The following is a 15,614-nucleotide window of genomic DNA, read 5'->3' on the forward strand; positions in this document are numbered from 1 at the left end:
GGCAGATAGCAGCCAAGCATGGCCTTGATGCTGTCTTGCTGAACAGAGAGGATAGCACATCAGAGTGTCAGAAGCTTCACCATGCACAAAAATGTCCATGCTACCAAAAGAGCAAAGTCCAGTACAAAAATGCCAGCTCCTGAAATTATTCACCATCAAAGACTTTAACCTTGACTTGCTTGAAACACAATAGCTATGCTGTAAATTCCATGGGATTTTTTCTGTCCATCCAAGCAGTCAGTTGGAGAGTCAGTTTAACATATCATCAGCAAAATGTTGCCTCCATCATTCCCTGAGACCAGTATTAAGGTCAGCTTTGATTTTGTACTCGAGGCCTGGGGTGAGATTTGAGTCTCCAACCATGTGACTCTGAGAGTGCTACCAACTGAGGCAGATGTAAAACAAAAACCATTGAATAATTTCTTTATTTTTATGTTGCTCTAAAAGTACAATCTGAGTTCAGTCCATGGAATGTTGGGAGATAAAGTAAAGCAAAGCCATATATAGTCTCTGTAACAATGTCAACTAGGTGGACCTCAAAGAAAATGCGTTCCCTGATTGCGACTGTTAATGTGGTCCAATCAGGGAGCCCTGGCTGACAGATAAGAACAGGAGTGCCAGACATCCCGACACTCTGAGGGAGCCAAGGACTCTCCACATGTAAATAAAGGGTGACTTGGTGACAAGATACTGGCCTCTGTGGAATTATGTAAACATACATTTTGCTAGTACCTCTTTGCAAATGCTTATTGACCAGTTTTTCTATGATCTTCACCTTTCAACCCCAGCTGCTCCATTTGATTCATAATGAATCAAATTTGAGGTAGGATTAGTTTTCAAATGGTTTTTCCTAGCTCTGAAACAACCTTTCTACATCACTCCATATTGTAGTCAGGGATATATTTCAGTACAGCATTTCCATGTCTTTACAGCAAGCTTTTAAGAGGATTGTTCTGGATTCAGTTTATGAATACATGATGGATAACATAACATGTGATTTGAGAGTCTTATAGCCCATTTATTCTAAAAGGTTTACTCTTGGGATTTGATAATTAAATTGGTTTTTGTCTGCAGAATACTAAAGTAATTACAGTATGCATTCATATTGCTCTGAATATAAAACACTAATGGAAACGTCACCACTAATACATCTTTGTTGACGGTAACCAGCGAAGATAAAACCAGCAGAAAAATACTTTCTGTGTAATAAAATTGTATGTATCTTGCTCTTTTTTCCACTTTTGAATAAATACAGTCAAATCAAACTTCTTTCCCCTCAACATACTGTAGCACAGTCTTAAGACCCAAAATGTTGACTAACTTGTTTTTTCAACAGGTACTTTGAGTATTTCCAATCCTTTGGTATGCTTTTCTCTCTCCATTGTTTAGTTTAATTGAGTTAACGTCTGTCAATTAATGGAGATAAGAACTTGCATTAACATGATATTCAATAACATCACAGACAGCCATTCTGCACTTCATCTGTCATTGTTCAGATTGTTCAGATGTTTCTATTCAGCACTAGAAACGAACAAAAATCACAAAGTGAAGAAACAACATTTTGTCTGTTAAGATCTTTATGAACAATTTATATAGAATAACAGCATTACACTGAACAGGGTAGAATTCCTTTAAATCTATGCATTGAATGTGGGTGTTATTTATTGTCCATCCTCAATTGCCCTTCAAACCTTATCAAACCATTACATCCTTGAATGAAAAATTGAGAAGTGTAAAGTGAAGAATAGATGCAAAGTGTGTTTTGTTGTCATAATCATATTTAGTACCTTTTATCTAAATGAAGAGCCAGATTTTTAAAAATCGCCGCAGGTTTGAGTGTAGTGTAAAGCACAAAGGAGCTTCAACCATGCATGGACTCATAAGAGCATAGGAACAGGAGGAGGCTATTCAACCCACTGAACCTCACCATTCAAGATCATGGTTCATCATCCCCTCAATGTCATCTTCCTGCACCATTCCTATATCCTTCAATTTATTTTACAAGTGATCTTCCACAACTGTGCATTCGAGGAATTAATATGGTGATCTTGTATTGTATTTTCACTATAGCATGTATACCTTTCCTTAGATAAGGAAACCAAAACGATGCAGGTGAAATCTCACCATGACTCTAATCAATTGCAACCAGAGATCTTTATTTCTGTGCTCAAATCCTGTGAAATTAATGCTAATATATTGTTTGTTTTTCTAATTGCTTGCTGCAACATTTTTTCTAGTTTTACTGACTCATGAACCAGGACCAAATCCTTTAAGGCACCCACACTTCCCAACTTGTTGTCATTTAAGAAATATTCTGCTTTTCTTTTTTTTAACTGAAGTGAATAACTTCACACTAATTCATATCATATTCCATCAACTATGACCTAATTCATTCACTCAGCCTGTATAAGTCTTCCTGAAGCCTCCTTGTGTCCTTCTCACAATTTGTGTTACCACTCAATCTCATCAGCAAATTTGGAAATATTACAATTGGTCCTGAAATCCAAATCATTTGTATGGCTTCTGAAGAGTTGTGCACCGAGCACAGATCCTTGCGTTACCCAAGTAGCAACAACCTGCCGACCAGAGAATGATCTATTTATTCCTACTCTCTGCTTTCTGTCTTATTATTCAATTTTTAATTCATGTTAGTATATTCCCATGTACTGTAATGTTATTTACTAACCTCCTGCGTTCTGAAAATCCAAATATATCATGTCCACCGATTCTCCTTTATAGTACTAAAAGCAGCATCCTCAAAAAACACCAACAACTTTGTCAAATATTAGTTTCCTTTCAGAAATCCACATTAACTCTGCCTAATTTTGCCATTAATTTCTAAATGTTCAGTTATCACATCCTGTATAATAGATTCTAACATTTTCCCTACTATAGACATCAAACTAACAAGTCTGTAGTTCTCTATTCCTCCTTCTTTCTCAACTATTATGTTTACATTTGCTAGCTTCCGATTGGCAGGAATCATTCCAGAATCTGTAGAAGTATGAAAAATAACAACTAATGCATGCACTATCTCTATTGTTGCTTCCTTCAATAATCTGAAATGAAACTAATCTGGCAGAGGAGTTTTATCAACTCTTAATCCAGTTAATTTTTCAAGTACTACCTTTATATTAATACTAATACCTTTTTGATCTTTAGTTACACAAGTCCCTTGGGCACCTTATATTTCTGGAAGATTTTTTTGTATGTTCTTCTGTGAAGATAGACTCGATGTAACTCTTTAGTTTCTCCACCAATAGAAGCCTTGAAGTCACAGATTTCCAGCCACAGAGAGTTCGTACAGAAACCTGTATAGAAATTGGGGGGTGAAAGTGCTGAATCTGACTAGGGATTAGCTAAGGATAAAACCATACACTATTCAGATCAGGGTAGAGAATAGTGATTATCATCCCGACCCCTGTGACCCTCCGCCATACACAGAGAAAGGTTCTCTGCGTCTGTCTATGCTAGTGATATTCATGATTTGGAGATGCCGGTGTTAGACTGGGGTGTACATATTTAAAAATCACACAACGCCAGGTTATAGTCCAACAGATTTATTTAGAAGCACTAGCTTTCAGAGCACTGCTCCTTCATCAGGTGGTTGTAGAGTATAAGATCTTAAGACACAGAATTTATAGCTTATTGCATTTATACCACGAGTCACCCACCCCTGCCTAATGTGCTTTTACTTTGGTTCCCAGAGGCACCTCAGTGTCTGGGACAGGGGGACAAGAAGGAGCATTCCCAATAGACTCCTGTAAAACCCATCGGGACCAGAGGACAAGCTGAAGCACTACAGCAGCCTCCTTCAGTAAACCCAATGAATCCCTTTTGTAAACCTTTTGGGGCAGCATGATGGTTCAGTGGTTAGCACTGCAGCCTCACAGCATCAGGGACCAGGTTTGATTACAGCCTGGGGCGAATGTCTGTATGGAGTTTGCACATTCTTCCCGTGGGTTTCCTTCCACAACTCAAAGATGTGCAGGTCAGGTGAATTGGTCAAGCTAAATTGTCTATAGTGAATAGATTCCCTACAGTGTGGAAATAGGCCCTTTGGCCCAACAAGTCCACACCAATCCTTCGAAGAGTAACCCACCCAGAACCATTTTCCTCTGAGTGGGCAATTTAGCATGGCCAATTCACCTAACCTGCACATCTCTGGACTGTGGGAGGAAACCGGAGCACCTGGAGGAAACCCACACAGACATGGGGAGAAAGTCATCCAAGGCTGGAATCGAATCCGGGTCCCTGGCGCTGTGAGGCAGCAGCGTTAACCACTGAACCACCGTGCCAGTGCTGATTGCTTTATTTAAAGGGAGTTGGGTCTTGGTGGGTTGCTCTTCGGAGGTTCGGTGTGGATTTGTTGGCCGAAGAGCCTGTTTCCACGCTATAGGGAATCTAATGTAATAAAAAACCTGATATCCAAACAGAATTGCACGATGGGAACATGCAGCACGACACCATAAAGGTGAGATATTGCTAGAGACGTACCTACCGTTGACACCAGGTGATGACACTCATGAGCAGGCAGGGTTACGGAGGAGGTGAAGTTTTTCTTGGCAGTTCAGGTGATTCAATGCAAGACACTCTCTCACAAAGTGCAGGGTATGGGGGTGGAGGGAGTGGAGGTGATGTCTGACAGATACAGAGAAGACAATACTGACATCAATAGGATGTGATGAAAAGGACCACATAGATGGGCTGAGTAAATGTAAATAAAGGAAAGGGGAGCACCCAACAGCATTTGGTTCCTTTCTGCGGGCCCAGTTTATAACTATTTTTGGGACCCAGTAAAGAAACAATTTTGATGATATACAGCACAGTGCTCAGCTGCAACCTTACATTGACTATTCAACTGAGGCATCTAGAAAAGCCTTGAAATCTTTGAGCCTGAGAATAACTCTTCCTCAGAAACAGGAGTCCTTAGATGAATGGCTCTGTCTTGGGAAAGGAGAGAAAAAAATGGGAAGCATGAACCTTGTTAAATCACAGGAGCCTCAGAGGGATCCACCTGTCTGGAGGAATGAAGCTCATGCTTCCAGTTGAGGCAGAGGTAACTCACCTTTTCCACTCCCTAGTGGAAGGGGTTGAACACTCACATTGTGGATTCAGTGTGAACAAAGAGGACGTTTTGCTGAAGATTGTCCTTCCCCAAGGTTATCTGATAGACAGGCCACTGCAACTGGAAGTCACTGAGCAGGGGTATAACTCCCCACATTGTCAGTGTCAGGGCTCTACATAATGGCTGCGTAATGCCAAATGGAATAGTATGGGATGACCGCTCGCTAAGGGTGAGGTAGGAGGCTACCTTGTCAAATTCCTGGTGGATAATCCAGGTAATTATAGATTGGTGAGCCTGATGTCAGTGGTAGGGAAGCTACTGGAGAAGATACTGAGGAATAGGTTCTATTTACATTGGAAGAAAATGGGCTTATCAGTGATCGGCAATGTGGTTTTGTGCAGGGAAGAGCATACCTTAACAATGTGATAGAATTCTTTGAGGAAGTGACAAAGTTGATTGATGAGGGAAGGGCTGTCGATGTCATGTACATGGACTTCAGTAAGGCATTTGATAAGGTTCCTCATGGTAGGCTGATGGAGAAAGTGAAGTCACATGGGGTCCAGGGTATACTAGCTAGATGAATAGGGAGCTGGCAGGGCAGCAGGAGACAGAGAGTGGAAGGGAGTTTCTAACAATGGAGAACTATGACCAGTGGTGTTCCACAGGGATCCCTGTTGGGGCCACTGTTGTTTTTGATATACATAAATGATCTGGAGGAAGGTATAGGTGGTCTGATTAGTAAGTTTGCAGATGATGCTAAGATTGGTGGAGTATCAGATAGTGAGGGGGACTGTCAGAGAATGTAGCAGAATACAGATAGATTGGAGAGTTGGGCAGAGAAATGGCAGATGGAGTTCAATCTGGACAAATGCGAGGTGATGCATTTTGGAAGATCCACTTCAAGAGTGAACTATATGGTAAATGGAAAAATCCTGGGGAATATTGATGTGCGGAGAGATTTGTGTGTTCAGGTCCATTGTACCCTGAAGGTGGCAATGCATGTCGATAGAGTGCTCAAGAAGGCTGACACATGTCCTCCTTCATCAGATGGGGTATTGAGTACAAGAGTTGGTAGGTCATGTTATATTATATAGCACTTTAGTTTGGCCCCATTTGGAATACTGCGTATAGTTCTGGTCTCCACATTACCAAAAGAATGTGAATGCTTTGGAGAAGGTGCAGAAGAGATTCACCAGGATGTTGCCTCGTATGGAGGGCACTAGCTATGTAGAGAGGCTGAGTAGATAACGATTATTTTCCTTAGAAAGACGGAGGCTGAGGGAGCCCTGAATGTGGCCTACAAAATCATGAGAGGTATAGACAGGGTGGATAGCAAGAAACGTTTTCCCAGAGACAGGGACTGAATCACTCGGGGTCACGAGTTCAAAGTGAGAGGGGAGAAGTTTAAGGGAGGCATGCGTGGAAAGTTCTTTACACAGAGGGTGGTGGGTACCTTGAACACGTTGCCAGTGGAGGTGGTAGAGGCAGGCACAATAGCATAATTTAAGATGTACCTAGACAATGACATGAATGAGCAGAGAACAAAGGGATATAGATCCTTAGAAAATAGGCGACAGGTTTAAATAGAGGATCTGGATCGGTGCAGGCTTGGAGGGCTGAAGGGCCTGTTCCTGTGCTGTAATTTTCTTTGTTCTTGTTCTTTGTCCAATGTGATATTGGAGGGTCCCAATCTATCCTTAACACAGCCAATGGTTTACAGTTAAACGGACACAGTGTAAATAATTAAAGTGGCTTTACAGGTAAAAGGCAAGATGGGATTGAGACCTACCGTTACATATTCAGAATAGTAATATACAGTGTAAACATTTAGTTGTCCTGGTAGAACTAGACCGGGAAGCAGAACATATTTTGAGTTCAGATTTTATGAGAAACTATGATCTAGCCTTTGATCTGGCAAACAGCTGTACCTGGCAGATGCCCTAGTCAGGGGAACAGGAACCCCTTGAGGTTCCTACCGGTATAACCACCGAATCTGTGCAGTGGGAGCATGATGGGTCAACCCCTCTGAGCTAACTGATGATCAAGCTCTTCAGAGTCTTATTGTACAGTGTACGGAAGTGTTCATTCCCCTCAAACGTGATTGTGGATGTATGACAGGCAAGTAGTGAGGTATGGTCCAGACTCTATGCTTTAGAGACAATATTCTTTTTCCAAATCAAGTGGAATGAGAGGTAGCCAAGGTAATCAATAGTCTGCTTAAGCCTAATAGGATTTTGCACCCAGTAGCTGCTACTAACAATTCCACTATTTGGCCAGTTAAGAAGCTGGATAACTCCTGCTGACTGACAATTGACTTTAAAACATTAATTAAAACCACTCCTTGCGCAGCATCCACTGCAGCCACCAGTCCCAAGATTATGATGAAATAAACACCTCAGGCAAAATATTTCTCTGTCCTGGATAATAGTAATGAATTTTGGTCAATTCCTTGATAGTCCACATGATTTGGAGATGCCGGTGTTGGACTGGGGTGTACAAAGTTAAAAATCACAACACCAGGTTATAGTCCAACAGGTTTAATTGGAAGCACACTAGCTTTCGGAGCGCCGCTCCTTCATCAGGTGATTGTGCCTGATGAAGGAGTGTCGCTCCGAAAGCTAGTGCTTCCAAATAAACCTGTTAGACTATAACCTGGTGTTGTGTGATTTTTAACTTTGTAATCCTTTAAAGCAGGAATGTCAGTATCAATTTGTGTTTACCTTTCAAGGACAACAGTAACTTAGATTTGTTTGCTACAAGGATTCCATAATTCTCCAACCATATTCCATCAAAGATTAACAAAGGAATTAGAAAGATTTTCCAACCCCCAACTGTCTAGTACATTTTGGAGATAACTTGTTGCTACAGATGGATGCCAAGCACGATCATCTGGTTCTGCTACATTAATTTTTAACTCTCCTCACAAACCAAGGATGAAGCTAACCTTAAGAAAGCCCAGATCATGAAACAGAAAATCTCTTATTTGGCACTTGGTCCATTGGAGATGGGCAGGGAACAGATTGATGCTATCTGTAATCTGCCTTTACCCAAAGAGGTGAGCACCTTAAGAGTTAGTGGGGTACTGTCAAAATCACTAAAGCAGTCCCTGTTGTCAGATCTGTTGAAAAAGGGTGCTCCATGGGTATGGATGGAACAACACACATAAGCAGTCAGTGAGTTGAAACAAGCCCCAGCAATACAGGTTTAAGACCCAGAGCTATCCTTTGTGCTAGAAGTAGAAGCCACCTACATCACATTAGCAGCTGTACTGTTACAAATGGACATCAGTGTTTCGGTCCTATCTCTTACAACTCCAGGCTATTAACAACAATAGAACAAAGTTTCTCATTGTGTAAAAGAAAAACACGTGCTTGTTGTTTTCTGGGCAATATAACATTTGGCATACATAAATAGCCTCAATCCTCTTACCATTCTCATAGAACATCCCCTTATCCATTTACTGCCAGATGGATGCCTTAAGGAAGATAATATTAAAACAGAATAGCCCAATGGACACCTATTTTACAAGGCTTGCATATTACAACCGAGAAAAGAAAAAGTACTTTTCTGGCAGACAATTTGCTGCATCAGGGTGAACCACATGTTTTGTGCTGCAGTTGACCCTAAAGGGACCTAAAATTACCAAGCACTATGAGCACACAAGCAGCAGAATTAGCAGCTGCAGCCGACACAGTGAGTCATCCTCAAGAGTTCCTGACCCCCTCAGACGTTTATCCTGATAGAATGCATATTTATATTAGTAAAACAAGATAGTACCATGTGAATCAATTAAAAACATTTGGGGCTCAAAATAATGTATTTTTATGGCTTGTGCACATGAAGTACAGAATTAGCAGCTGGGATCCATCTCTCAGTGGAAGTGGGCATGGTGTGTACGATGTGAACCTCTCCATGTCTCTGTGGGGATCATGATGCTAATACGGTTGTCGTCTCCTCGGTAAAAGTCTGGCTATTTGACTGGTCCATCAGCTGGACCTATTACAGTTTTTGTACTGGTTAATATGATGACTGTGTGCTAATCTACAAATAATCAAACATTGTTGTGTACAGACTGACAGCATATGGAGACATCTCCGCCTCCAACATCATGCACTAAATTTTGGTGCAGTGGTAACATAGAAGTCAAGTCCATTTGTGCTAACGTAGAGAGTCATTAGGAAAAGAAAGACCTAGAGGAGGGATAGTTATGTGAAGCATGGGTAAACCATTGTATCAAAATGTTCACCATGAGTTGGTACTGGTAATTCTGAATCTCTCAGGAATTCCATTACCATGATGGTATCCAAGACCTTTACCCAGCATTTATAAGGTGTTGGTCAAGGCATTGTTTAATCAGGAGGGTTACAAAATTGCAAGGAAAAATAAGAAGTGCAGGAGATGCTGCAGGCATTTGCAGTGCACTATGAGCACACAAGCAGCAGAATTAACAGCTGCAGCCAACACAGTTAGTCATCCTCAAGAGTTCCTGACCTCCTCAGACATTTATCCTGATAGAATGCATATTTATATTAGTAAAACAAGATAGTACCATGTGAATCAATTAAAAACATTTGGGGCTCAAAATAATGTATTTTTATGGCTTGTGCAGTTTCTACAGTTTCTACAGTTAATGGCCGAGATATCAGTGCTTTAAGTGATTGACCATATCAATTAACTTCTCAAGTTAAACGCATATTAGGTGCAGCAAAGGATGATACTAGACTTTATAATTAAGAAGGGAACACCGCTAACAATGCAACATTTCATACCGTTAACATCACATGCAGGTGCGATTAACAAGTTAACAAGAGTGATCAACGTTGAATAAATGTAACTTAGTGTATTCTACAGTATATGGCAATGTTAAGTCAGCACAGAGAAAATATAAATCAAATGAAGAAGGAAGAAATTCCTACATGGATTGATGACACTAATTTGAGGGATTTAGCTGATGGGACAGGAACTTTAAAACTTTTTTATTTGTGAGTTAAGGAGATTAACAAAAGAATGGAGTAATGATATGATGGGACAATACCTGGAATTGCGCAAGTATAATCACATGCTCACCTGCGTTCATATTATTTCTTACCTTAGTCATAGAGAGATACAGTATGGAAGGAAACCCTTCAATCCAACTGGTCCATGCAGTCCTATTATTGTTCCATGTACTTGGATATATCTTGTTTTTATTATGATTATGTTTTGCTGTTGGTATCAGCAACAAAAGCTGCAACTGAAAATGGAATTAGATCAGTTTAGACATGCCAATCTTAAAACTGCAATGGGTATAGTGTAGTGTCATTTCACAATAATAGGTTACTGCCTTTATTGGCATGCTTATTACCCCATTTTCTTTTGTAATTTATTTCTTGATCATTATTTTGCAATTTATTTATTGATTATTGGTTTGAGTATATCTGTATTACATAATGAAATGATGCATTTTGCTTAAACTGTACATGGTGTAGCAACTTTATGGGCGGGTTGGTGGCTCAGTAGTTAGCACTGCTGCTTCACAGCGCCAGGGACCCAGATTCAATTCCAGCCTCAGGCGACTGTCTGTGTGGAGTTTGCACATTCTCCCATGTCTGCGTGGGTTTCTGATGCTCCAGTTTCCTCCCACAGTCCAAAGATGTGCAGGTCAGGTGAATTGGCCATGCTAAATTGCCCGTAGCATTAGGTCCATTAGTCAAAGGGAAAAGGGTCTGAGTGGGTTACTCTTTGGAGGGTTGGTGTGGACTTGTTGGTCCAAATGGCCTGTTTCCACACTGTGGGGAATCTAAACTCACCTTGGATCTGAACAGATACAGTGGAAAATGGCTAGTTATACTATTGTTTATTCATCATATTAAAGTAATGAACAAAGAATAGGGACAGTGAAAACATTAATAACTGTTCAGGGATTGAAAGGACCAGCAATAGCTCTTTCTGGAATAAACTGTTTCCTGACAAAAAAGGGACAAGAAGGATCCATTATAAAGCAATTAAAAGTGATATGCCAATTACCCATCCTTGGGAAGAAGGAGTCAAAGCAACATAAGCAAACTGTTTCTAGGGAGAGAGAAGACAATTAACAATACATATAGCTAGCCATTTGGATACAGAACTGGTGCAAAGGTGGAAGATAGAGAGCGGTGGTGGAGGGTTGTTTTTCAGACTGTGACCTGTGGAGTGCCACTGAGGCCTGTGACCAGTGGAGTGCCACAAGGATCTGCTGGGTCCACTACTTTTTATCATTTATAAAGATGATTTGGATGTGTGCATAAGAGGTATAGTTAGTAAGTTTGCAGATGGCACCAAAATAGTAGACAGCAAAGAAGGTTACCTCAGATTACAACAGGATCTTGATTAGATGGGCCAATGGGCTGAGAAGTGGCAGATGGAGTTTAATTTAGATAAATGTGAGGTGCTACATTTTGGGAAAGCAAATCTTAGCAGGACTTATACACTTAATGGTAAGGTCCAAGGGAGTGTTGCTGAACAAAGAGACCTTGGAGTGCAGGTTCATAGCTCCTTAAAAGTGGAGTCACAGATAGATAGGATAGTGAAGTAGGCGTTTGGTATGCTTTCTTTTATTGGACACAATATTGAGTACAGGAGTTGGGAGGTCATGTTGCGGCTGTACAGGTCATTGGTTAGGCCACTGTAGGAATATTGTGTGCAATTCTGGTATCCTTCCTATCGGAAAGATGTTGTGAAACTCGAAAGGATTCAGAAACGATTTACAAGGATGTTGCCAGGGTTGGAAGATTTGAGCTAGAGGGAGAGGTTGATTTGGCTGGGGCTGTTTTCCCTGGAGCATCGGAGGCTGAGGGGTGACCTTATAGAGGTTTACAAAATTATGAGGGGCATGGATAAGATAAAGAAACAAAGTTTCTTCCCTGGGGTCAAGGAGTCCAGAACTAGAGGGCATACAGGGTGAGAGGGGAAAGATATAAAAGAGACCTAAGGGGCAACATTTTCACACAGAGGGTGGTACGTGTATGGAATGAGCTGCCAGAGAAAGTGGTGGAGGCTGGTACAATTGCAACATTTAAAAGGCATCTGGATGGGTATATGAATAGGAAGGGTTTGGAGGGATATGGGCCAGGTGCTGGCAGGTCGGACTAGATTGAGTTGGGATATCTGGTCTGCATGGACGAGTTGGACTGAAGGGTCTGTTTTCATGCTGTACATCTCTATGACTCCAGCAAGAAACAGGGAAGCTACTTCAGATAAGTGACAGGCTAAAGACTTGGTGACTTCACAACTGTAATCAACATTGTGGATCAACGGATCTAAAGGATCATCAATAATGTCTTTGGATTCTCTGGATGATATTAATTTGTCATATTCAAATTTCCTTTTATGCTTAGCAGAAGAACATGCTATGAACTCCACTTACTTCAATACCACTGCTGACATTAGCCAAATGTTAAATTTAATGAGGTTAGTGTCTGTAAAATGAGGGACTTGTGAGCACCTGTTTTGATGAAAGCCTTCATGTATTATGATCATGGGTATGCAGAGATGCTGAGGGTCTCCAAAGATAGATCAGTAACAGGGAAACATTTGGTTCCAGATCCCTCTGTACTTGCGCTCAAGTTTAATGTCTCCTGATCAGAGCCTTGCAGCCATGTGTAATGATGTCCTCTTGGTCATCTCTGCACAACCATTATTGAGTGGCACCACATGAGGCACCTCATGGCCACTTACCTGATTGGCTTTTCTGATGGTTGCACCTGACTCCATCTGAAGAAGGTACAACAATGAAAATGCAAATAAGTAACAGCTACTTCCACAAATAGATTTCCTGTAGCAATGTTATAGAGTTATACAGCACAGAAACAGACTGTTTGGTACAACCCATCCATGCCAACCAGATATCCTAAACTGATCTAGTCCCATTTGCCAGCATTTAGCCCATATCCCTCTAAACCCTTCCTATTCATGTAGGATGCCTTTTAAGTGTTTTAATTGTACCAGCCGCCACCACTTCTTCTAGTGAGCCATTCCATACACACACCACTCTCTGCATGAAAAGGTTGCCCCTCAGGTCCCTTTTAACTATTGCCCTTCTCAACCAAAACCTATGCCCTCTAGTTTGGCACTCCCCTACTTTGGGAAAAAGACTGGCTATTCACCCTATCATGCCTCTCATGATTTTATAAATCTCTGTAAGGTCACCCCTCGGCCTCTGACACTCCAGGGCAAAAACCTTCAGCCTATTCAGTGTCTCCCCATAGCTCAAATCCTGCATCATCCTTGTAAATCGTTTCTGAACTTTTTCAATTTATATCAGAAGAAGACTCTTCCCTTATAAAACCTGCACATTATATGAATATATATTATTGTTGTAATGCGGCAAATAAATCTGCTCCATTGGAGATGTAAGTACTGTATGTGATTTTGTCTGCTGTACCAACCATTTTCTAAGAACAACAGATATATCCCCTAGATTTGAATTACAATCCAATTGTTGTTGCAAGATATTAGTCAGGTTTAGCATCCATATGTACATCACCATGTTCTGGCAAAATGAGAAATGCATATATGAAATTCTTTGCTACATTCATAGAATGTGTACCACACAGAAAAAGGCCATTCAAATTGTTAAATCTCTGCTGGTTCCACACAGGATCAGCTCACCCAGTCACCACAAAGTCCTTTTTGCATAATCTAGTAATTTATTTTATCGTCATCTGCATAGACAATTGGGGGCGTATGTTTGCAGGTAAAAGGGTAGTTGGAAAATGGGAAGCCTTCAAAAATGAGATAAGGGGAATCCAGAGATAGTTTGTTCCTGTTAGGGTGAAAGGAAGGGCTGTTCGGAGTAGGGAATGTTGGATGACTAAAGAAATTGAGGTTTTAGTCAAGAAAACGAAGGAAGCATATGTCAAATATGGACAGCAAAGACTGACTGAATCCTTAGAAGACTATAATGGCAGTAGGAGTATACTTAAGAGGGAAATTAGGAGGGCAAAAAGGGGACATGAGGTAGCTTTGGCAAATAGAGTTAAGGAGAATACAAAGGGTTTTTATAAATACATTAAAGACAAAAGGGTAACTAGGGAGAGAATAGGACCCCTCAAAGATCAGCAAAGCTGCCTATGTGTGGAACCGCAGGAGATGGAGGAGATACTAAATGAGTTTTTTGCATCAGTGTTTACTGTGGAGAAGGACATGGAAGATATAGAATGTGGGGAAATAGATGATGACAACTTTAAAAATGTCCATATTACAGAGGAGGAAGTGCTGGATGTCTTAAAACACAAAGGTGGATAAATCCCTGGGACTTGATCAGGTGTACCCTTGAATTCCAGGGAAGCTAGGGAATCTTTTATGCATTCTCTCTCATGATTTCACAACCTTCTTTAATTATGGTGCAAAACATTTGACACAATAATCCAACTGAGGTCAAACTAATGCTTGTTTTTAAACTCCATGCTTCTTTTTTATAAAATCTACAATCACTTATGACTTTTTAATGACTTTATTGATGTGCTCTGCCACCTCCAATGAATTGTGTACATATTTCACTGCTCTTGTACCTAGTAACATTACACACTTTGCATTTTTATACAGTAAATAGTTAGGTTCTGGAATGCGCAATTTGAAAGGGTACAGGAGGTACTGTTCGGACGATTCCACCTTCCAAAACAGCGCTGCTGACATGGCTCGCTTCTTCCATAACCGTGGTTTCCCACCCACTATGGTTGACATGGCCCTCAACCGCATCCGTCCTTGTCACTTCCCATCAGTCACAACAGCATGATCAAGTTCCCCTGTCCTCACTTTTTATCTACCACATGATCAACCATTCCATCAGCCTATCTATGACTTTTGAGGTCTTTCATTATTTTCCCAAAGTTCATAATTCTTCCAGGTTCTGTGCCATTTACAAACGTTGAAACTGTCCTTTGTATACACAAGTCAAAATTATTAAGTATGTATAAAGTAACACACTGATACTGGTATCAACCTCTCAGAACCCCATTGTACAGCTTCCTCAGTCAGAAAAGGAACTATTCACCATTACTGTAATGAAAGCAAATAATGCAGATACTGAAAATATGAAGAGTCACACTGGACTTGAAAAGTTAACTTATTTCTCTCTCCACAGATGCTGCCAGACTGGCTGAGTTTCTCCTGCATTTTCTGCTCTCATCTTCACTGCTACTGTTTCCTGTTACTCACCCTTTCCAGTCCTGAGAGAATTTTGTAAGCTTTACTCACCTTTCATTACATTGGCCCAGTCTCCTCAATTTCTCCTCATAGGCTATTCCCACAACTTCAGGAATTAGTCTGGTGAACCTTCACTGTATGCTCTTTCTGAAAAGTATATCCTCCCTTAGGCAAGGGGACTAAATTTGTACACAATGTTCTAAGTGTTGTCTCACTGAGGATCTGCACAATGGAAGCAAGACATCTTTTCTCCAATACACAAACCTTGAAGAGAGCTGAGGAGGAACTCCTTCACCCAGAGATTGTGAATCTGTGCAATTTCCTGCCCAGTCAAGCAGTTGAGGCTGCTTCGTTGAATGAGTTTAAGGCAAAGATAGATAGA

At 40.8% G+C, this 15,614-nt stretch overlaps 1 long non-coding RNA gene across 1 annotated transcript; it reads right to left on the bottom strand.

Moving 5' to 3' along the window:
- Positions 1–341: 341 nt before the first annotated feature.
- LOC122552015 lies at positions 342–12,792 on the bottom strand. Its single transcript, XR_006312261.1, has 5 exons — positions 12,764–12,792; positions 10,158–10,301; positions 4,502–4,641; positions 3,148–3,311; positions 342–1,521 (listed from the first exon to the last, which is right to left on the bottom strand). It is a non-coding gene; the product is annotated as an uncharacterized LOC122552015 (long non-coding RNA).
- Positions 12,793–15,614: the final 2,822 nt, after the last annotated feature.

The sequence above is a fragment of the Chiloscyllium plagiosum genome, chromosome 7, assembly GCF_004010195.1.
Source record: "Chiloscyllium plagiosum isolate BGI_BamShark_2017 chromosome 7, ASM401019v2, whole genome shotgun sequence".
Taxonomy (NCBI): domain Eukaryota; kingdom Metazoa; phylum Chordata; class Chondrichthyes; order Orectolobiformes; family Hemiscylliidae; genus Chiloscyllium; species Chiloscyllium plagiosum.